This window comes from Geotrypetes seraphini, chromosome 1 (assembly GCF_902459505.1).
Source record: "Geotrypetes seraphini chromosome 1, aGeoSer1.1, whole genome shotgun sequence".
Classification (NCBI taxonomy): Eukaryota; Metazoa; Chordata; class Amphibia; order Gymnophiona; family Dermophiidae; genus Geotrypetes; species Geotrypetes seraphini.
In genome coordinates, this window is record NC_047084.1 from 54,712,869 (window position 1) to 54,735,037 (window position 22,169).

A 22,169-nucleotide genomic window follows, 5' to 3' on the forward strand; every position below is an offset into this window, starting at 1 on the left:
TGGCTTTCCTCCGTTCCACGCCCATCGAGGAAATCTGCAAGGCGGCCACTTGGTCCTCAGTTCACACGTTCACTACTCACTACTGTCTGGATGCCTTCTCCAGACGGGATGGACACTTCGGCCAATCTGTGTTACAAAATTTATTTTCCTAATGGCCAACCATCCCCCCTCCCTCTTTGTTAGCTTGGAGGTCACCCATGCGTAAAGAATATGCTGCCTGCTTGTCCTGGGATAAAGCACAGTTACTTACCGTAACAGGTGTTATCCAGGGACAGCAGGCAGATATTCTTACGTCCCACCCACCTCCCCGGGTTGGCTTCTTAGCTGGCTTATCCTAACTGGGGACCACGCACTCCTCCGTCGGGCGGGAAGGCACTCGCGCACGCGCGGTGCGGCCAACTAGAACTTTCTAGTTAAAAAGGTCCGTACCGAGGGCTCCGTCGGTGACGTCACCCATGCGTAAAGAATATCTGCCTGCTGTCCCTGGATAACACCTGTTACGGTAAGTAACTGTGCTTTCCATCCAATTCACAAAGTAGTCAGAGCTGATGATCAATGCTGGTGGTTTTCTTTTTTACTTAATGTTTGGTTTACTTGCATCTAGCTTTTTATCAGTTGAATTGGGATGGCACAGGTGATCATAACCTCTTAATTCTCTCTACTTCTCTTAGAATTATAGTTTACTAGTGTTTAAGCCCGTTAGATTAACGGGTGTTAAAATAGATGTGCAGACTTAACAGTTAAAAAAATTTGCTGAAAACTTACCTTGGCCGCTGTCTGTCTGTCTGTCTTTCTTTCTTTCTGTCTGTCTCTCTGCCTGCCCCCTGCTTTTCTTTCTGTCTGTCTCTCTCCCTGGCCCCCTGCTTGCCTGTATTTCTCTGTCTCTTCATGGCCCCCTTCTGTCTCCCCCCCCCCCCCATCCCAGAGCAAAGCATGATTGCTGGCTGCCCCCCAGCACTTCCCTGAGCAGTAGCAGCTTTTTTTAGCAGCATGGTAATTTTTACCTTGTAGCAGCCGCTGGACATCTTCCTGCCATTCCTCTAAGCTAACAGGAGACAAACCGACACCCTCCTGCCGTTCCTCTAGGCGCCAGGTAACAGGACACAAACCGCAGCTAACAGGGGACAAACCACCAATGCCGTTGAAATAGCTGCACACACCTCAAGCCGTCGCACCCGTTGCAAGTAGAATACGGCAATGGAGGCACACCTCATGGTGGCAGGAATCATGCCTTTGCAACAGCACATGCGCGGGTAAGGGTTTTATTAGAGTAGATAGTTTATTAGTTTATATCTCGCTTTATACAAAGTGGGTTACAGCTCATACATACAGTACACAATTATAGTAGCTGTACATACAATACAAACAAACCAGACAATAACTTTAAGCGCCTTATTAAGAACCTTTCATCAACCGGCGCTTAAAGTTATCATAACCACTTTATTGTGTCTTTCTATATAGAAAACTTATGCTATTAGAACTTTGCAGCCACTTATGAGATGATCAGCTGTTTCTTACAGAATCTTCAGATGTCTGCTCTACTTAAGAACAAAAGAATAGTCACACTGGGTCAGACCAATGGTCCATCTAGCCTAGTATCCAGCTTCCAACAGTGGCCAATCCAGGTCACAAGTACCTAGTAGAAACCCAAATATTAGCAACATTCCATGCTACTAATTCCAGGGCAAGTTGTAGCTTCTCTCATGTCTGGCTCAATAGCAGACTATGGACTTTTGCTCCAAGAACTTATCCAAAACATTTCTAAACCCAGCTATGCTAGCTGCTGTTACCACTTCCTCTGGCAATGAGTTCCAGAGCTTAACTATTTGCTTAATCTCCTTTCCTGGGCTGCAAATACCTATTGCTCCTCTTTTTTTTATGTGATAACTATACCTTATCACATAGTTGCCTCCAATAGTTAACACACAACTTTTGTATTGACTGTTACTTTCATTTTTGCTGTTAAAAGCACAGAATGTGCAAAAATTTAGAGTAGCTTAGTAAAAGGGCCGCATGCTGTGGAATAGTGAGTAGTCCTTGATGAAGATGAATTTCAATTTTTGTGATTCCAGCTGATGTGACTTTTATTTACAAATGCGAAATATTCATAAGGGCCTTCACAGATGCTACAGTCTCGATGGAAATATTGTTAAGCATCAATCTCATATCTCTCTCTATATTGATCATTAAAAGAAATCACAAAAAATAAGTGTATAGGAAATAAAATCCAGATACAAAGAAGCATATCATCTGGAGCACTGATGTTTGTCTTCCTTGAAAAGCTGTAAGAAACGTGACAGTAATTGCATTAAGTATTCCATGCTTTGAGATGATGCAGCAGCAATAAATCAATACCTCCTGAAAGCATGCTCTAGGGATAAAGTTGTTTTAACTTGCAATTCAGTCTCAGAGTTAGTTCTGAAATAGCTTTGGTATTTTGCTGAGTCCCTGATTTCATTTCAACTAAACGACACAGATTACACCCTAACAATTCCTCATCTCCTTGGTTTGATCAAGAATTAAGGATATTGAAGAGAAACACAGGAAAAGCAGAAAGAACCTGGTGTAAAATCAAACTATCTTCTGACAAAGAGACCTGGAAAACACAATCAAAAATGTACAAACAAGCAATATCAAGAGCTAAAGAAAAAAACTACACGCAACTAATCACAAAATTTCCCAACTGATCCAGGGGCATCTTCTCTTTGACCAGGAACTTCTTTTCATCAGCCCAATGTCCCATTAACAATTAGTCAGTAGGAGTGGATGCAGAATCCTTCACCTCCTTCTTTCAAGAGAAGATAGAAAAAATCTGAAACAACCTCAACCTATCCACGTCTGCTTACAGTTCCTCACTGAATTCTGCACCAATCGAAGAAAACCTGTCAACATCCCTCAACCACTTCAATGAAATCTCATTGGCAGATTCCAAATCAAATTTGGAATCAATTCACCCTACCACCTCAGCTCATGATCCATGCCAACACTCCCTTCTAAACTCAGTGAAAGGTCCTTTCCTCAAATCAATCTTTCTCTTAATCAATGCCTCATTGCGTAAAGCGGAAGTTCCAACACCCTGGAAAGCTGCAGTGATCAAACCATTGCTGAAAGAAACTGCTCTAGGTCCAGACACACCAAGCAACTATAGGCCAGTTTCCAATCTTCCCTATGCATCAAAGCTCCACCAAATAACTACATTCATCAAGAACCAGAATGCCATCTCCATTCACCAATCTGGATTCAGGAGCTATCACAGCACCAAAACAGTATTCCTAGATTTAATAGATGACTGCTGGAGCTACATGGCCAAAGGTCAGGATATACTTCTCATCTAAATGGACTTGTGTGCAGCCTTTGACACACTTGACCATGAGATCCTACCATCCAGATTATTTGAGATTGGAATCAAGAATACAGCACTTTCCTGGTTCTCATCCTTCTTGGACCAAAGACAACTCCGCATCCTAGCAAACTCGGTGTTCTCTAAACCAAGAATGGCAAAATACGGAGTACCCCAAGGTGCGCTTTTAACCCCACTTCTATTCAACATCTACATCAGACGAGCCCTTGATATTGCAAAGAAACATGGAATCAAAATATACTCCTTCGCTGACGATATATAACTATAAACCCCTCTGGCAAGGCATAGTCCTCACAACTAGAGACCCTACAAACCTGCCTCATGGAGATTAAAGCATGGATGACAACCAACAAACTTCAACTGAACCCATCAAAGACTGAGCTTTTATGGATTCACCATGATTCTTGTTCTGCCTCTTGTCCTTGCATCTTCTGGGACAACACCACTCTGGTACCCCAAGACCAAGTGTCCAGCTTGGGCATTACACTGGATGCTAGTCTGACTCTTTCAACACAAATCTCCAAGGTAGTATCCTCCTCCTTCTACTACTTACGGCAACTATAGCCCATCCGCCATTACTTCACTGATTCTGACTTCACCCAATTGTTATATGCCTTTGTTCTGTCCTGCTTGGACTATTGCAATGGTCTTTACACCGGTCTACCGGCCAAAGAGCAGAACCATCTACAATGAGTCCAAAATGCTGCAGTGCGACTCCTAAAAAACCTTGACCCTTTCAACTATATCTCCCCAGCACTGATCCAGGTCCACTGGCTCCCAATACAATGCAATATCTTCAAACAACTAGTATTAGCGTTTAAATGCTTCCATGACATGACACCTGACTATGTAGCAAAGAAACTTCCAATATACCACTCTCAGCGGTCCCTTCGTTCGCAATGGGAACTCAGACTTTCCAACCCTCCAATAAACAGCCTCCACCGGAATACAGCTTGAAAGCGATCATATTCCTATAGCATACCTAAATTATGGAATCAACTCCCTCCTGCTATTAGGGCAATTGATAAGCTACTTACCTTCTGCAAAGCGGTAAAGATGCTTCTTTTTGTGGACCAGATAAATTCTGGTCTCAAACTTTGACAGACCTTGCTTCAACATACTTCACCTCAGAACACCTGTGCCTGCTAACCAGTTCTTCTACCATTCACTGCAGATATGTTAATACCCATTCGTGACTCTAAGATTTATTTTCTTAGATTCTGCAAGGCATATGTTCTTAGTCATATTCTCTATAAGTTGTAAGTTATTGATTTTATAGCTTTGTGTTTTGATCCTATAGCATGTTATTGACTCTGTAATGTATGTTCCTGAAAACTTTGTGTATGTATCCTTGTAACCCGTTCTGGGCTTCTGGGGAGGACAGGGTATAAAAATGAATAAATACCATAGTTTTTGCTCCATTAGACACCCTTTTTTTTCCCCAAAAAAAGTGGGTGGAAATTAGGGTGCAAAATTAGGGTGGAAATTAGGGAGCAAATACCCAATGTACCTTCCCCCGGTTACCTATTTTTAATGTGGCCACCTTCACACTTTGGACGTGGTGCCCTCAGCTGGCTGGCAGGCGACAGGCAGGTCTGGCCCTCTTCCTCCTCTCCGCGTGTACCTTTTTTTTTTTTTTACTTCTGTTTGCGGCCAAGGCTAGCTGGCTGGCTGCCTGGTTCCCGCCGCTTTCTCCCAGAACTGACGGCTGATGCAGCCGCCTCCCATTCTCTTGCGGCATAGCTGAGTTCTTGCGGGGGGCAGACAGCAATCATGCTTTGCTCTGGGGTGGGGGGGGGAGAGACAGAAGGGGGACAAGAAGAGACAGAGAAGGCAGGCAGGGGGCCAGGGAGAGAGATAGACAGAAAGAAAGACAGGGTAGCAGGCAGAGAGACAGACTGAAAGATAAACAAACAGACAGGGGACCAGGCAGGCAACCTGGTGCGCCGCTATGCCACGAGAGAACGGAAGAGGAAATAGTTTTAAAAATAATAAGAGGAAATATTTTTTCCCTCAGAGAATGCATTTCCATAGGTTGTGATAAGAGTGGTTAACATAGCTAGTTTTTAGAATGGTCTGGACAAGTTCCTGGAGGAAAAATCCATAGGCTGTTATTGAGGCAGACATGTGGGAAGCCATTGCTTGTCCTGGATCAGTAGCATGGAATGTGGCTACTTTTTGGGGTTTTGCCAGGTACTAGTGACCTCAACTGGCAACCGTGAAGATGGGTCACTGGGCTAGATTGGCCATTGGTTTGACCCAATAAGGCTATTCTTATATTCTTAAAAAATGAATTCGCTTTTACCGGTTCTACAGAATTTTTTAGACCTCAATCATAGCATAGAAACATAGTAAATGATGGCAGATAAAGACCTGAATGGTCCATCCAGTCTGTTCATAAGCCATATCCATTAAAAATACATGACTAGATTAACTTGTCTCTTCTTTGACATTTCTGGGTCACAAACTGTAAAGTCTGGCATTGTCCTAGGTTCCAAATACTGGAGTAACCATCCAAGCTCACTCCAGCCCATCCAACCATCCCATTGCCTGCAGGACATCCACCGCAACGTCTGGCCAGTAACATCTCCATGTTCCATATCAGTGGAGTTCACATTGATGCCTACACCCAGCCCATCCTATATCGAACCATATAGGGAACACAGACCATGCAGGTCTGTCCAATACCGTCCTTATTTCTTTAATTTATATTCATTTTCTAATTAGAAATCCTCTAATTTTATCTCATGCTTTTTTGAATTCCATCACCGTTTTCCTCTCCACCACTTCCATCGGGAAGGCATTCCAGGAATCTTATCACCCTCTCCATGAAGAAGAACTTAATAACATCAACTGGCTCACCTTTATCTACATTTGTTCACACCTTCAAAGAAATGAAGCAAATTGGTGAGGCAACGCTTCTCTTGGCTGATCCATTTTGACTTTGCCCCATTAAGCCATGTTTATCTATGTGTTCCATAATTTTATTCTTTATAATAGTTTCTACTATTTTGCAACACTGAATTTCCTGGATCACCCCTGGAACCCTTTTTATAAATTGGCATTACATTGGTCACTCTCCAATTTTCAGGTACTACAGATGATTTTAATGACAGGTTACAGATTACTAAGGGGTCCTTTTAAGGTGCATTAGCCGTTTTAGCCCATTATAAGTCTATGGACGAGTTAGCGTTTAGCGCACGCTAATATTTAGGCTCTCATTGTGAAACAATGTTTTGGGACTAACAATCTTGGCTGCAAAAGGGGAATTTCCTTGAAAAAGCCACAGCAAAACGTAGTTCTGTGTCAGAACAAAAATCTCCCCCGCCGAGTTGATACATAAAATGAGTATTAACTTAATTTATTGAAGATGGTGATGAATAGTTTATTAAAGTATAAGTAATGGGGAAAAAATAAGACCGGTGACGATTTGGGTGCCAAAGTCTGAACATACAAAACTTGCATTTTGCACAGCAGTACCGCCAAAGTATTGAGAAAAACAGGATATGTGTTTGTGAAGCTATATGATTATTTGAAGATATACCCTCTAATTAGTATTTTATCTGTGTACTAGTGAGTGTGTATTACTATCTTCATAATGGTATATTAAGAGGATCCATGGAGAAGATGGCATGTGTGGTAGAGTGTTCCTCTTATGGTTAGTGGGATACCTTGGTGGTTATTTGTCCTCATGTTGACATTAACTCTTATTTTCCAGGTTTTCATAGTTTTAATGGACAGCATGAGTGGCTTGAGGCCAGTTACTTCATAGTTTAGTTTTGTTTTTTTTGGGGGGGAGGAGGGTGTCTGATGCAAGGTGCTAGAGTATATTTGACAGTTTGTTGTCTATTTGCCATCCCTATAGGTGCCATCTTTCAGCTAACAGTTATCTGGCAGATCTGAGTGTGAAAGCAAAGGGACACGTGTTTAGATTTACCTTGCCAGGGTCATTTAGATGCAAGGCAGGATTACCCCTTTAATAGTCCCTAGCCAAACAGATATGTTTTGCCCCCTTTGTAATACAAATAGATACTTGGGACCTTATCTGGTGAGGAAAACTGAGCAGAAGAGGAAGCAGCAGGCAAGAATCACTAATTATTGACACCTCATGATGACTAGAGGATAATGGTGAGATGGGGAGAATAGACAGATCTCTGTGAGCAGTTGGTGGCTCTGGTCTACCCCTTCTCGTTATTTCTGCCAGCAGTTAACTTATCAAGGCACATTTATTCATTAGGGTCCAAATTCTCTAAATGGTGCCAATAGGTGCCCAAACTCATTAAAAAAAACACTATTGAAACAATGTTTTTAGTTGACTTTCATGGCACCTACTGGTGTCTAAAACATCAGCAGTGGAATCATGCCTCCATAGGCACTTTAGGCCACCTAGCGCCACTGAGGGAAAGGGCATTGGGTGGCCTAAAGTGCCTACAAAGGTGTGATTCATATCATAGGTAGACACCGGAAATGTAGGCCAGGGTTTCCAGTGCCTACCTTTGCCAGAGGCGCAATTCTGTACCCGGCACCATCAAATGATTGATATGCAATCGGTGGCCACTTTTAAGGTAGCCGCCAACAGCATCAGTTACAGAATCTGGGACTGGGAGTCTTTGAAACAGCACCCCTGAAAGTGCCCCTCCTAAAAGTTTTGGCCCTAGGCACATACCTAGTTTGCCTGTGCCTTTATCCTTCCCTGTCTAGCCGTGTTCCAAGACCTTCCTGACTGCAATGTGGGCTGGTCAGCCTCCCAGGCCTAATGAGGATGGTTTCATTTATGATCACAAAGCATGCTAGAAGTTTCATTCCCTCCTGGCATTCATGTGGTGTTCTTTGACCAGGCCATACCAGAGGCCATTGTGTTTTGCTGGACAGGAAAATTGTTGTTGGGGGGCTCCATATGGTTTGCTGTGTAGTGCAGGAAGGCAGCCACCATGACACTTATACACGCATCTGCACAATTATCTCTTCTAAACTGGCAGAATATAAATGTGCAAATGATCTTTAAAGGGTGGTAGCTTTATATGTATAGATGTCGGGAAATGCTGAGATTCAAGTTTTTCAAGTTTTCAAGTTTTATTAGGATTTTATATACCGCCTATCAAGGTTATCTAAGCGGTTTTACAATCAGGTACTCAAGCATTTTCCCTATCTGTCCCGGTGGGCTCACAATCTATCTAAAGTACCTGGGGCTATGGAGGACTGAGTGACTTGCCCAGGGTCACAAGGAGCATATCATTACTCCCTGCTCTGTGAGCTGTCCTGTTACACATAGAAGTTTCTCTATTTTAGGACGCTTCCACATCTATCTTCCATACAAGATTTTTTTGTCTATTTTTGGGGGCAGGAATCTGTTGATTTTACATCTGACCTACCTGTGCAGACCTACTCTTCTAAAATAATGGAGCCTACAGTATATTCACATTTACACTTCCATATTGATTTTCTCACATACACAATTTATTTAAAATGTGCTTTCTAGGCGGTATACAAAAAACGCCAAAATAATGCGCCAATTAAAATACAATATGAACAAAGACAAACCAAGGGAAATGACAATTTGTAAAGACATTGGTGAACCTGAACAAAATGGAAGAAGGGTTGGAACTACAATTGATAGAAAGAAAGAGAATATTCAAGAGAAAGAACAAAGGGAGGGGGAACTGAGGTAGAAACCTTTTCTGAATCTAAGTCGTTCTTAGAAGGACGGTTTAAGTTACAAAAGCATCAAGGAATAAAAATGTCTTTAACTTCGCCTTAAAATTGGCAAGAGTCGTTATTTCACATAAGTGATTTGGGATACTGTTCCAAAGAGAGGAGGCACTAACGGAGAAAATTGTGGTCCTCATTGTACTGATTGATATATTTCAATGAGGGAATGGTAAGAAGGTTGTGAGCTGTAGATCTTAAAGTCCTAGTTTGATTATATGGAATAAGTAAGTTGTTTATAAATTCAGGCTGCTTATTTGCTCTGGTTTTAAAGGTAAGTAAAAAATTTTGTAGGTGATCCTATGTTCTATTGGTAACCAATGAGCTTTCTGTAAAAGAGTAGTGACATGGTCATATTTTTTTCATGTCGTCAAATGCTACAACTTTGGAAGACCTCAGCGGCAAATCCCATGAATTGTGAAGTTTTATATGGAAAAATGTCCTGTACCAGGACAATGAATGATAACTGACTTCAATTACAGTCATATCAAATTTTTCTGTTTTGTGTTCACTGCTGAAGCGCCTGGAGCCGGACTGCGGAAGACAAAAGCAAATAGGGCTGGAGGTGTGGTAGACCTTGATTGATTTTCAGAGGATTGTGTTAGTGAGGGGCTCACTAAAATAAAGGTGTATAAAGCGATGGAGCCAGATGGTGTACATCTGAGGGTACTGAGGAAACTTAGGGAAGTTCTGGCGGCTACACTGGTTGACCTTTTCAATGCTTCTCTAGAGTCAGGAGTAGTACTGGAGGATTGGAGAAGGGTGGATGTGGTTCGTCTTCACAAAAGTGGAAGTAAGGAAGAGGTAGGAAACTGCAGGCTGGTAAGTCTGACTTCTGTGGTAAGTAAATTAATGGAAACATTTTTAAACAGTGAATAGTGAAATTTCTTGTTCAAATTGTTTATTGCATTTAAATTAAACCTCAACATTAATATACAGTAATACAAGGTAAAATTATTTTACCCACCCATAAAACATCCCGAAAGTCAGATTCCCAGCTATTTAACCCATTGGCAATACAAGTCCAGTAATCCCTATATCTTTTGAAACTGCACTAAGTTAAATTTCTTTATAGCAGCTACTTCTTCATATTTCCGTACTATGCAAAAAAATATTCCACTATGCAACTTCTGATAACTCAGAATTATTTTTCCATTCAGATAGAATATGTTGTATTGCAAGACCCATTAATATACTGAACAACTTAGCCTCAGATTTATCTAAAATTCTATGTAAATCTACAGATCTCAAGACTGGATTATAGGACCCAAGGCAACGTGGATTCACTAGAGATAGGTCTTGTCAGACAAATCTGATTAATTTCTTTGACTGGGTGACCAGAGAATCGAATGGAGGGAGAGCACTAGATGTGCTGTGTATTTAAATTTTAGCAAAGCCTTTGAGGAATGGTCTGAAATTTGGAAGCTAAGATTTAATTCTGAGAAATGCAAGGTCATGCATTTGGGCTGAAACTCGAGGGAATAGTATAGTTTATGGGGTAAAGAACTTTTTTTGCATGAAAGAGGAGCGGGACTTGGGTGTGATAGTATGCAATGTCAAATGATCTAATTAAACCTGATCGACCCTCCACAGATCCTGATGCATACTACATCTATTAACCATGTATTTTCCCTGGAAATGTCCAGGCCAACTCTTATTGTAAACCGCCTAGAACTGAAAGGTATTGGCGAGATAGAAGACATGAATGTAATGTAATGATCTTAAGGTAGCCAAACAGGTTGAAAAGACTATGGCGAAAGCTAGAAGGATGCCTGGGTGCATAGGGAGAGATGGATACTACAGAAGGGCAGATTGGATGGGCCATTTGGTCTTTTTTCTGCTGTTATGTTTCTAAATTTTTTTTCAACACAAAACATCACTGCTGAAAGAATGCAACAGCAGTACATGGATTGCGTTAGTTCAAATATACCTATGACTCTGTACTTAGATTTTCATATTGTAAAAGGTTTTCTTTAAGGCAGCCGGCATGACGCACCTGTAGAAGTCTTTAGAAAGTATACAAAGCATTGATCTGCTTGCAATACAATCTCTGAGCCTAAGACCAAGGATCAAGTTTCACGGAAAAGAAACAGATAAAATCAATCCTCATCTGTTGCTAAGCTAAACAGGTCAATAGCTAATGTACCACAGCAACTACCTCAGCAGCTTGTCAGGGATTTGTTCAGTGTATGGAAAGAACACTGTGCTATCATTATGAAAAAGCATGGCTGGCATCAGCCCTAATACAGTTAAGGCAATACACAAGAGCCTGTAGTGTCCCTTTCTACTTTATTTTGGCACATGAAGAAGAAAAGGCATACATTAGTTTATGGGACAGAAACAGTCACCAAGGTCTCTACTGAAGAGGGAAGACAATGTTAGTAAATGGTTCCAGCGCACTTACTGTATAACTTCTTCGGGTTTTTTTCATGAAAATTAGCAAAGGCTGGGAAGCTGCTAAGGTGTCAGAAACTTGTAGGACACAAACACACATGTTCACATAGAGCTGGTTTTTCTGAAGAACAATTGTGCTCTTTTGTTGTTGTTTTTAAATGTTTTTATTAATTTGAGTAAAACAGTGTGGTAGACTTGTTTGTCCACTTTTAAATGGAATATATAAAAACAAAGCAAAGCATAACTGAAATAAGATGATACCTTTTTATTGGACTAAATTAATGCATTTTTGAATAGCTTCTTCAGATCAGAAATGGTCAACACTTATTTCTGATCGCTGAAGAAGGGCTACCTTCAAAAGGTAATCACTAAAGCCCAGATTCTCAAAATGTTGCCATTCAGAAGGCACTGGTAGGCACCCAAATGGTGCTTAAGTTAAATGTTTTAATTGGCCATTAATGGTGCGATAAATGATTGTGCTGTTAAAAACAATTAACAACTAATTAAGAAATAAAAAAGTAGGCGCTGCCTGATTCGTGTCTATGTAGATGCTTACCACTGCTGAATGTCAAAAGAGGCATGGTTATGAGCAGGGTTGACTTTTGGCACCGCTAAGCATGATTCTTTTTTTAAAATTTTTATTTATAGCAACTTGGAACAAATTACATCCATAATGAAAATATAAAAAAATAGAGGAACATGAACCACAGTATAACATTTGTTTGTGCCATCTGTAAGGGACCTGAGATTGAATTCCTCATGTGTGACTATGTTCTTCTGTAGGAGGCCCCAGGAATGGAATCTCCTCCCTTTATATATCAGAAAGCAATGTAATCTTGATGGGTTCAAAAAGGTTTTGAAGAGACAATTATTTTGTAATATGAAATATGGGCACTGAGACATCCATTTATATGTAAGTGCTAGTTGCTTATTTATGTGACTGTTTTTATATGTATTTTATGTACTTTTTATTATGTATTTTTATATTTGTGAGCCGCTTAGGGAAAGGCGGGTTATAAATAAAACAAAAAAACCCAAAACATACAGGCCAATTTCATATACAGTACAATTATCTGCTACAAAGTCAACAGTTGTAGAGAAGGGAAATGAACCTCATTTTCCAGTTCCAAGTTCCTTTTAAGTGATTTTTTCCCCCATGGCTCTTTCCCCCTACCCTAGAGTCCTTCCCAATCCCTTACCCCCCAGCCCTCACCTCTCTACGTCTGTGGAACACTCAGCATTCAGTATTCTGAACCATTTCTATAAGAAAGCATAGGCAGCCACTGATACCTTCTGATGAGAAGCACATCAGAAACACTCCCAAGTGGCCATCTCTACCATTCTTTTAGTCCAGATGCACAGAACAAGTGGCTAGACATCTAGAATAGCTTTCTTAGCCAAAAGGATGCCCAAATAAAGAAAGCGGCATTCAAAGTCCTAGTAGCCCTGTTGTTCCAATTCTCGCAGCAAACCCTACATGAGAATTTTATATGACCATTCACATGATCACTTCTCCCAGAGCTTGGAACATTCTATTCCAAAAAGTTTTCAAAGTAGGACATTCCACAAAACTATGCAATAGGGTTCCTTACATTTGGTACACACCTCATCCTCCCAGAGACCCATGAGTTTACCCTTACAGCTATGCATTGTGTAAGAGCTTGTACTGAAGCTCCTGGAGACCGACGTTGGGGGTTACAGAAGATGCCAGGGAGAAACTGTGTGAGTTGCCTTTCCAAAACCTCCTCCCCCAATTATCACCCCTCAAATACACCAAGTGATTCTATGATTCTATGTGGAAGATAGGTGCCTGAAATATAGGCCTATAAAACCCTGGCCTATATTTCTGGTGCCTATCTTTGACGCAGGCCGCAATTCTCAATGTGGCGCTATAGTTGTAGTGATGTGCGACTGGTGCCGCTTTTTCAGGATCCAGCCAATTCCAGTGCTGTTTTTGAGAATCTGGGCCAAAATTCATTTAGTCTAATAATAAAGGAATCACTTTATTTCAGTAATGTATTATTTCTATACATTACCTTTATAAATTTGGAAACTATGTAGGCACATTGTGGACAGAGTGTAGAAATCAGAATTTTATATTTTTATTGGGATTTATTAACTGCTTTTAAGAAGAGATTCCTTCAAGGCGGTGTTGACATATTCATATTGGAATGTGTACAGTTCTGATAGTATTTTAGAAAATGATCTTCTAACGGTGTGCATGTATATTTGCTTGTCAAGTATCCCTAATGTAGCCTCCAAATTTTTTAACCAAATTTTTTTTAGGTTGCTCTGTATATTTGCCTGCACATCCAGCAGGATCAGCTATTTTACAAACATATGTTGAAAAATGAACAGGGGAACAGTAGCAACTTACACGTTGGTTACACATGTAAATGGGTAAGTTACACATGCAAATTGCTGTTTTGCAATTTAAATATCTACGTTACATGTACTGTATATGCCTGCTGTTTTGCAAACCAGTATGTATACATGCCGCTAATTGTAATCTGCCTAGAATTTATTTTTTAACTAATTTATTTAATTATACAATTTCACATTATTTATCAAGCATATCATCTTGTACAGAAAGTGAAATCAAGAAAACATAATTATTTAAGTTTACTTTCAGTCCTGAAAATAAACCAAACTATAAAAAGAAGTACATCTTAACTTAATCACACACTAGTCCTCAAGATTGGGATCCAAGACCTTAAGAATAAGAGTAATTTAAATTAAAAATAACAGGCAAACGAAATCACATAATCTGTTGCTGAAAGAGAGCTAATTATTACTTAGGTACAGATGTTTCTCCATTTTCAAGGCACTTCAGAAGCAGTCAAATGAGCTGGTTCTGAACCAACATATTTTAAGATACGATATCTAATTACACATTTACATGGGTATCTAAGAAAGAAGAAACCCCCTATCTGAGTCACACCTGGTTTCAATATTAGAAATTCCCTTCTTCTCTTCTGAGTCTCTCTCGAGACATCCAGGAATATTTGAATATGGAAACCCAGGAAGTTTTAGATCTATTTTTAAAGAAAAGTTTAAGGATCCAATCTTTGTCTGGAGCTAAAGCTACAGTCAATAAGAGAGTGGCTGAAATAGCCACTTCTCTATCTGATTGTTCCAATAAAGCGGAAACATCTATAGCAGGGGTGCCCACACTTTTTGGGCATGCGTGCTACTTTTAAAATGACCAAGTTAAAATGATCTACCAACAATAAATTTTTTTAAAAAACATAAAGCACATTGTACGCAGAGAAAATGTTAATTATCATTTATATTCCAGGTTTTTTTAAAGAGGTCAAGGCAGATGACTCTATGCACTGTCACCTCAGTAACAACTATACAAAAATAGACAAATATACCCCCTCCCTTTTTACTAAACCGCGATAGCAGTTTTTAGCGCTGGGAGCTGCACTAAATTTCCCGCAATGCTCTCAACGCTCATAGGCTCCCTGTGCTAAAAACCGCTATTGCGGTTTAGTAAAAGGGGGCCATAGTGCAAAATATAGACAGCAGATATAAATTCTTAAAATGGACACATTTTGATCACTAAATTGAAAATAAAATCATTTTTCCTACCTTTGTTTGTTGATTTCATGCGTCTCTAGTTGCACTTTCTTCTTCTGACTGTGCATCCAATCTTTCTTCCCTTCTTTCAGCCCATATGCTTCCTCTCCTCCAGACCTCATTCCCTCCCCCAACTTTCTCTTCCTCTCTCCCTGCCCTTTCTTTCTCCCTGCCTCCCTTTCTTTTTTTTTCTCTCTTCATGCCTCCTTTCCTTCCTAATCAACCCCATGGCCTGGCATCTCTCTCCTTTCCTTCTCTTCTATCTCTTCCTCCCCCGCCATGCTCTGGCATCTCCTCTCCTTCCTTTCTCTCTGGTCTGGCATCTGTCTCCTTAATTTCCCTTCCCTCCCCCATGACCCGGCATCTTTCTGCTCTCCTCTTCTATCTCTTCCTCCTCCCTCCATTTTCTGGAATTTTCTCTCCTTCCTTGCCCCTGGTCTGGCATCTGTCTCCTTCCCTTCTCTCTCCTTCCATGGTCTGGTTTCTCTTTTCCTTCCCTTCTCTTAGAAGCCCGTGGCATTTACTGTGCTTCTGCTGCCGCCTCCGTGTTTGGTAGCCAGGCTGGAGATAAAGGGCAGCATCACCCCACATGTTACAAGGTCCAGTTTGGACTTCTCAGATGCCTACTAATGGCCAAGCAATATAGATGCATTATAATATTTTTTGTTTTATTTTTAATCCCTACTTGCTCTGCCTTCTGGAGAAGCCCCAGTGAAGGAACGGGACACAGCTGGAGAGGGTGACAGAAAAGTTGGTGGGGAGAGCGGCACTCATCCATTTATATTCAGCGGTGCTCTCCTTGGGGGCGGACACGAGCGGAAACTTTACACAGGGAGGGAAGGCAACGCTCAGAGCAGGGCTGCCGCATCCTGCCCCTTCAACAGTCCAGATACATACCGCTGTGGCTGCGCGGGACACGTCTGCGGCTGCAGCCAGTTACCGAGAGTGTCGTGTCCTGAGACCAGAGTTTGCAGGGTGCGTAGTTCCTATTTCAGAGCACGCATTGTTATAGGAACTGAACCGGGGGGCCTCTAACACTGCGCGCGCCGGCTTCCCTTCTCTTCCGGCTTGCCTTCTCTTCTGAAACAGGAATGACATAACTTCCTGTTTCGAAGAAGAAAAGCCAGCGCACGCAGTGTTAAAGCCCCTGAGTTCAGTTTGCTTGTGGGGAGGAGATCAGTGTGTGAATGGAAGGGAGGGAAGCTGTCTTCTCCAGGCAGTCGGGGAGAGGAAAGCTGATCGGCCGGTAGATTGGGAAGGCAATGCGAGTCGATCATGGAGCCCAGGAGCTCACTTTGCTTTGACGATCTACCGGTCGATCGCGATCGACCTATTGGGCACCCCTGATCTATAGGATCTTCCTGTGGTTTTCCATCATCTTCTTTCTTTTGAGAGTCCTGAGTCTTTGTAGGTAAATAATACACCTTTGTAAGTGGTGGTAAAGAGATCTCAGGAATTTTAAGAATTTCCAGAAAGTAACACTTTATCATATCTCGTGGCGAGATTGTTAAAATCTTGGGAAAATTGATTAAACACAAGTTGTTAGCCCGACTATTATTTTCAAGAGCTTCCAATTTTCTCCTCATAATTAGATTATCTTTTACAAGTAAATTAGAATTTTAAGATAGAGTGAACTTAAAATAAATAAACAACAGAGGCAGCAGTCTTTATTTGTTTCATTTTGGAAGAGGAAACAAGCAATGGGGGATTAAAAAGGAGATGGCAAACGAGCACTTTTTACAAAATGTATGTGCAATGGAGCAGCTGTAAACTCCAATGTTGATATTCAGGAAGTACACATTTGTTCCCTTTCTGGAAAGGGGAATACACCTGTAAATATTATGCCAGCCTATGTCGCACTCCCTAATAATCTATGTAGTGCAGTAGAAAAAGCTTTCTAAATCAGGCTTTATATGTATAAGTGATAGGTGTAAATACTGTGTTAATCACTAATAAGTCTTCTATAAAAAGGTCTATATTTACCAATGGAAAAAGTTTACATTTTTCCTAAACGTAGTTTTGTATTGAACTGTCTATTTATTGAACTATAATAAAGCTGTTCAAATGTGTGGCCTTTAGGTCTGAAGGAGTCAGTCAGGATTTTAAGGTGTTTGTCTCTATTTCTTGGGCTAGAGCATATACAATGATGTGTGGTTTGTCTGTGTATAATGGTCTTTTTAAATAGTAAAGATATAACAATTCAAATAATAAAAAAATAAAAAGAATAACCTTAAAGTAAATTAAAATCTCAAAGACCCAAAGCAGTTCAAGCAAGACAGAGTAGAAGTCCAATTTTATTTGTATGTGATGGATGGAAGCTGGAGTTATAAAGCTTCTGTCAGTTGGTTTCCTGTATATAGATGTTTGTATATAGGTATTGCTGATAGAAACTGTGGTGTCTAGAAAAGTTGACTTTTTCTGTGGAGAAGTCAATTTTGAATCTGATTGATGAATAGGATGCATTACAAGAACTATAAAATTGTTTGAGTCTCTTTTTCCTCAGTCTAAATAATAAAAAAATGGTACCAATATACTGCTAGCAATTAAGGGGTTTAGTCTGTTATCTATTCAAAAATGTCTCTTCCAGTTCTGCCACGAGAAGATTAGCATATTATGATGTAGTTCTGGTGCCCAAAGGCCATGAATTGAAGATAGATGTCATAATTGAAGTGGTAATAGTGTAGGTTTGATTGATTTTGTAATAGCTCATGAGGTGTGTTGTTGGTTCAGGATAGATGTTTTTAGGAATTTATCACATACATTATGCCATCTGCATGGGGAATGTTGCTGCATAGTGATTCTACATCCATTGTGACCAGAAGAGCACCAGGTGGTAGCATCTTGATGTTTTTTAAATTTTGTTCAGATAGTCTGTGGTGTCTTGTATAAGCTATTTGTCTTGTGCACCAAGGGCCTGACTGTAAAAATGGTGCCCCGATTGTAGGTGGCGGTAGGCAACCTACCATCGTTTAACGGACCAATCAGGACGTATGTTTTTTTAAAAAATTTATGGGGCGAAAGACACCTACAATGTAGGCATTGTTCACGCATGTACAGAGATGTCTAGGCATGCCTACGGAGGCCTAGGGCCAGCGAAGGCATGGTTTATGCTTGAAGTGGCATTAGGCATCTGTAGGCATGCCTAGGCACTTCTCATGGGCGTGAATCAGATGATTTAAATATAAGACTATAAACTGCTGTCCTACATTTAAGGCATCTGTAGATGAAAATAGACACAAGGCTGGAAACGGCACCTACTGGTGATTGACACGTGGCAGGCGCAATTTCCAGAATCAGGCCCCAAGGGTTTAAGAAAGTCCAGATATTTCCTCTGTGAATGTGTCAATACCAGATATGATAGGTCTGCCAGAGTTGCCAGGTTTATGGATTTTAGATAGCGTGTAGACTATGCTCACAGAAAGATGGTTTAGTCTGAGATTTTGTTGGGTTTTTTTTAGATGTGGCTGTGCTTGCTTTAGAAGTGCCGTAATAATGTTTTTCTGCTGTTTTGTTTATTGAGGGCCTGATCCTACATAGCGCCAAAAAATTGGTGCCAACTAGAACTGCACTAACTGTGATTCTTTGAAAGCATTTGCACCATATAGAAACATGCTAAGCACCAGTGCATTGCATAACTTTTAGGCGTACACATTTAGGTCAAGGAAAACCAGGCCTAAATCCCTGCGCCTAACTTTTGCACACAAAGTATGCACATTGGGAAGAATAACCCAAATCACAGTTACTGGATGATAGGGTCTACCTTGGGGGTTAATGCTTAAGAAAAGGATCTGGGTGTCATTGTAGACAATACGATGAAACCTTCCCCCAATGTGTGGCAGTAGTCAAAAAAGGAAACAAGATGCTAGGAATTATTAAAAAAGGGATGGTTAACAAGACTGTTATAATGCCTCTGTATCACTCTTATGGTGCGACCTCACCTAGAGTATTGAGTTCATTTCTGGTCTCCTTATCTCAAGAAAAAGAAGAAGAGTGACCAAGATGATAAAGGGGATGAAAAGACTTAAAAGGTTAGGGCTCTTCAGCTTGGAAAAGAGACCGCTGAGGGGAGATATGATTGAAGTCTACAAACAAACAGGTACAAGTGGATCGATTTTTCACTCCATCAAAAATTACAAAGACTAGGAGACACACAATGAAGTTACAGGGAAATACTTTTAAAGCCAATAGGAGGAAATATTTTTTCACTCAGAGAGCTCAGGAACGCATTGCCAGAGGTTGTGGTAAGAGCGGAGAGCATAGCTGGTTTTAAGAGAGGTTTGGACAGTTTCCTGGAGGAAAAGTCCATAGTCTGTTATTGAGAAAGACATGGGGCAAGTCACTGCTTGCCCTGGATCGGTAGCATGGAATATTGCTACTCTTTGGGTTTTAGTCAGATACTAGTGACCTGGATTTCCCACCCTGGACTTGAAGGACCGTCTGACCCAGTAAGGCTATTCTTATGTTCTTAGTCCTTTTCCACTGTTGGGTACAACTTATCTTTTGCTTCTGCCCTGGTTCTCTGGTCTTATTTAGAGCAAAATCTCTATTACATATGAATATAACTCACCTGGAGCTACTGCTGAAAAGGTGCGAGCTAAATCAAAATCTCCTTCCCAAAAAATACAGTAAGACAAAATATAGGGTTACCAGATGTAGGGTACCAGATGTCCTGGAAACCCTGGACATGTCCTCTTTATAGACAACTGTCTGGGTGCCGGATGGATTTTCAAAACCCAGTAGTCTGTCTGAGTTTTCTAAAGTCTCAAGCTTGGGGGCGCATCTGGAGGGCCTCCAAGCATGCGCAGATGTGATGTGATGACTTCATATGCATGCTTGCATGTGTGCAATGTCATTGTATCACATCTATGCATGCTCAGATGTCCTTCAGACAGGCCCTGAGCTTGGGAAAAAAGAGACAAGGTTTGTGTACAGGCAGGGCTGGGGTGGGGGCTGGGTGCAGGGCAATGGGCAGAATGGGGTATGACTGGGGCAGAATGGGGTGGGGCCACATGTCCTCTTTTTTAAAAAATCAAGTTTAAATTATCTTATCAAGCATTAAATTTTGTACAGAAAAGTATGATACAGTCTTAAACATTTTAGGAAAACAAATAAAATATAAAAAAGATCATAGACTAATCATTCTCAACAGAGTCCAAGATGACATAGAGCAGAAACTACTAGAATAAACTAGAAAATAAAAAAAGGAAATTATAGCAACTAGCGCCTGGTTTCAGAAACTATTTATCCATTATGAGCTTAGAGTCAAACATTCCCGCTTCCGCAAGTCATTTCATGGACAGAATCCACATTTTATCTGGCCACCGATACCACTAATGTTGAGGATTTAGCTACCTCTTTATCAGAGGTCTCCAAAATAGTTGAAATGTCTAACTGTTCTTCATTTTGATTTTGATTAGGAATTTGCTGGTCTTGTGGTCTTCTATTTGGCAAGTAATAAACCTGGGAAAAAGGAGGAATTAATTCCTCTGGGATTAAAAGTACTTCCCAAAAATATCTTTTCATTATCCTCCTTGGTGTTGCAGTGAGCACCTGAGGAAGATTCGGGAACCGCATATTATTATTTCAAGCATTATTTTCCAATATTTCTATCTTTCTCCTCAGGTTCATATTATCCTTAATTATAACGTCCTGAATTTGACGTATCTCACTTAAATCCTTAGAGGGGCATAATAAAAAAAAAGTCTAAGTCCCCTTTTGGCCTAAGGTCCTAAACGTTGAAAGTAGAAGCAGGGAAAATGTTCATTATCAAAAAAAACATCCAAAAGGAGTTTTTTTTTTTTATAATGGCCTGCCTCTACGTTCAGATGTTTAAACACCTAGACCACTACTATGTCTACACTAAAAACATATAATCAACCAAAAAAAGCCTAAGTCTGTTGGACATTTGTGGCTTAGACGTTGTTTTGTTTCATTATGGCTAAAATGTGTAGACGTGGTGTGTGTGTACCTTTATACGTAGTGGAGATTGGGCGTTTAGGCAGAGGAAGGCCATAATCAAAACATGGACGTTTGTTTTGGTTATGGACACTTTCCCTGCTTCTGGGTTGAACGTTTAGGGACTTAGGTCAAAAGGGGACTTAGACGCTTATGCTCCTCCACGTGTTTAGAGGCAGGGGAAAGGCCTAAGCTGGTTTTAGATACGTCTAAAACCAGCTTTGATTATGGGTACTTGGACGATCAGGCTTTTTGATCTTCCAAGTACCCATTTAGGCCACTTTTTAGACTTTTTAAAAAATTATTATTATGAGCCCCTTATCATATTTAGCAAGCTGAGGTTTTAAAGAACCCATTTCAACTTTAAATTCTTTCAGTTCTTCTTGTTTATTAATTCTTCCTTCCAGATCTTGAATTTGACAGCACAAAGATTTTCCCAAATTAACCACTAAATCTTATAAAGAGTCAAGAGTAACTTCAGGGGGTTTAATTAAGGAATGGTTTTGCATTTGTACAGTTGTTAAACTGCTCACCAGTCTGTCTCTCCTCCCAAATGTCTCTATTGAGGTCCTGGTCCTTCTCAATAGATGGTAAACTCAGAGATCTCCTAGATCAGGGGTATCAAACTCAAATCACATAAGGGGCCGAAATCTAAAATGCAGGCTAAGTCGTGGGCCGGATTTTTTTTATTAAGATACTTACCCCTCCTTTGCTGATGCACAGCCTGGGATGCTCATAGGACTTCTGTGAGCGTCAGATCAATCACCGCCGCCGGCTCCAAAACCCACGCTGCGTGCCAGGAAAGGAGGGGGTTAGTCTTAGTAGAAGTATAGGGATACAACCTCTTCAACCCCACGCCAGCTACAAAATAAATAAAAAAGACTTTCCCTCTCTTTTAGGTCCTGGTTCACGCTTGCTGTCACAGCTTTTAGGCCTCACCTATCTCTTTTTCTCATTTACACTCTTATTCTGTTATGAGATCATTAGTCATTTCTACCTCTTTGTATACAGTATACTTAAGGTAACCATACATCCCGTTTTCAATGGGACTGTCCCATTATTGAACCAACCGTCCCGTTGTCCTGACCCACCACTTCGGAAAATTGGGCCTGAGTGCAGAAAGAAAGAAAGAAATGAAAGAAAGGATGCACACAGAAGGAACCTCAACCAG

The 22,169-nt window shown here is 40.7% G+C and overlaps 1 long non-coding RNA gene across 1 annotated transcript in view; it reads left to right on the forward strand.

Moving 5' to 3' along the window:
* Nucleotides 1-22,169, forward strand: part of LOC117352637 — a 39,051-nt gene that overhangs the window by 12,145 nt on the left and 4,737 nt on the right. Inside the window, exon 2 of the long non-coding RNA XR_004537744.1 lies at nt 13,748-13,861. This is a non-coding gene — a long non-coding RNA (uncharacterized LOC117352637). The remainder of the gene's footprint in view (nt 1-13,747; nt 13,862-22,169) is intronic.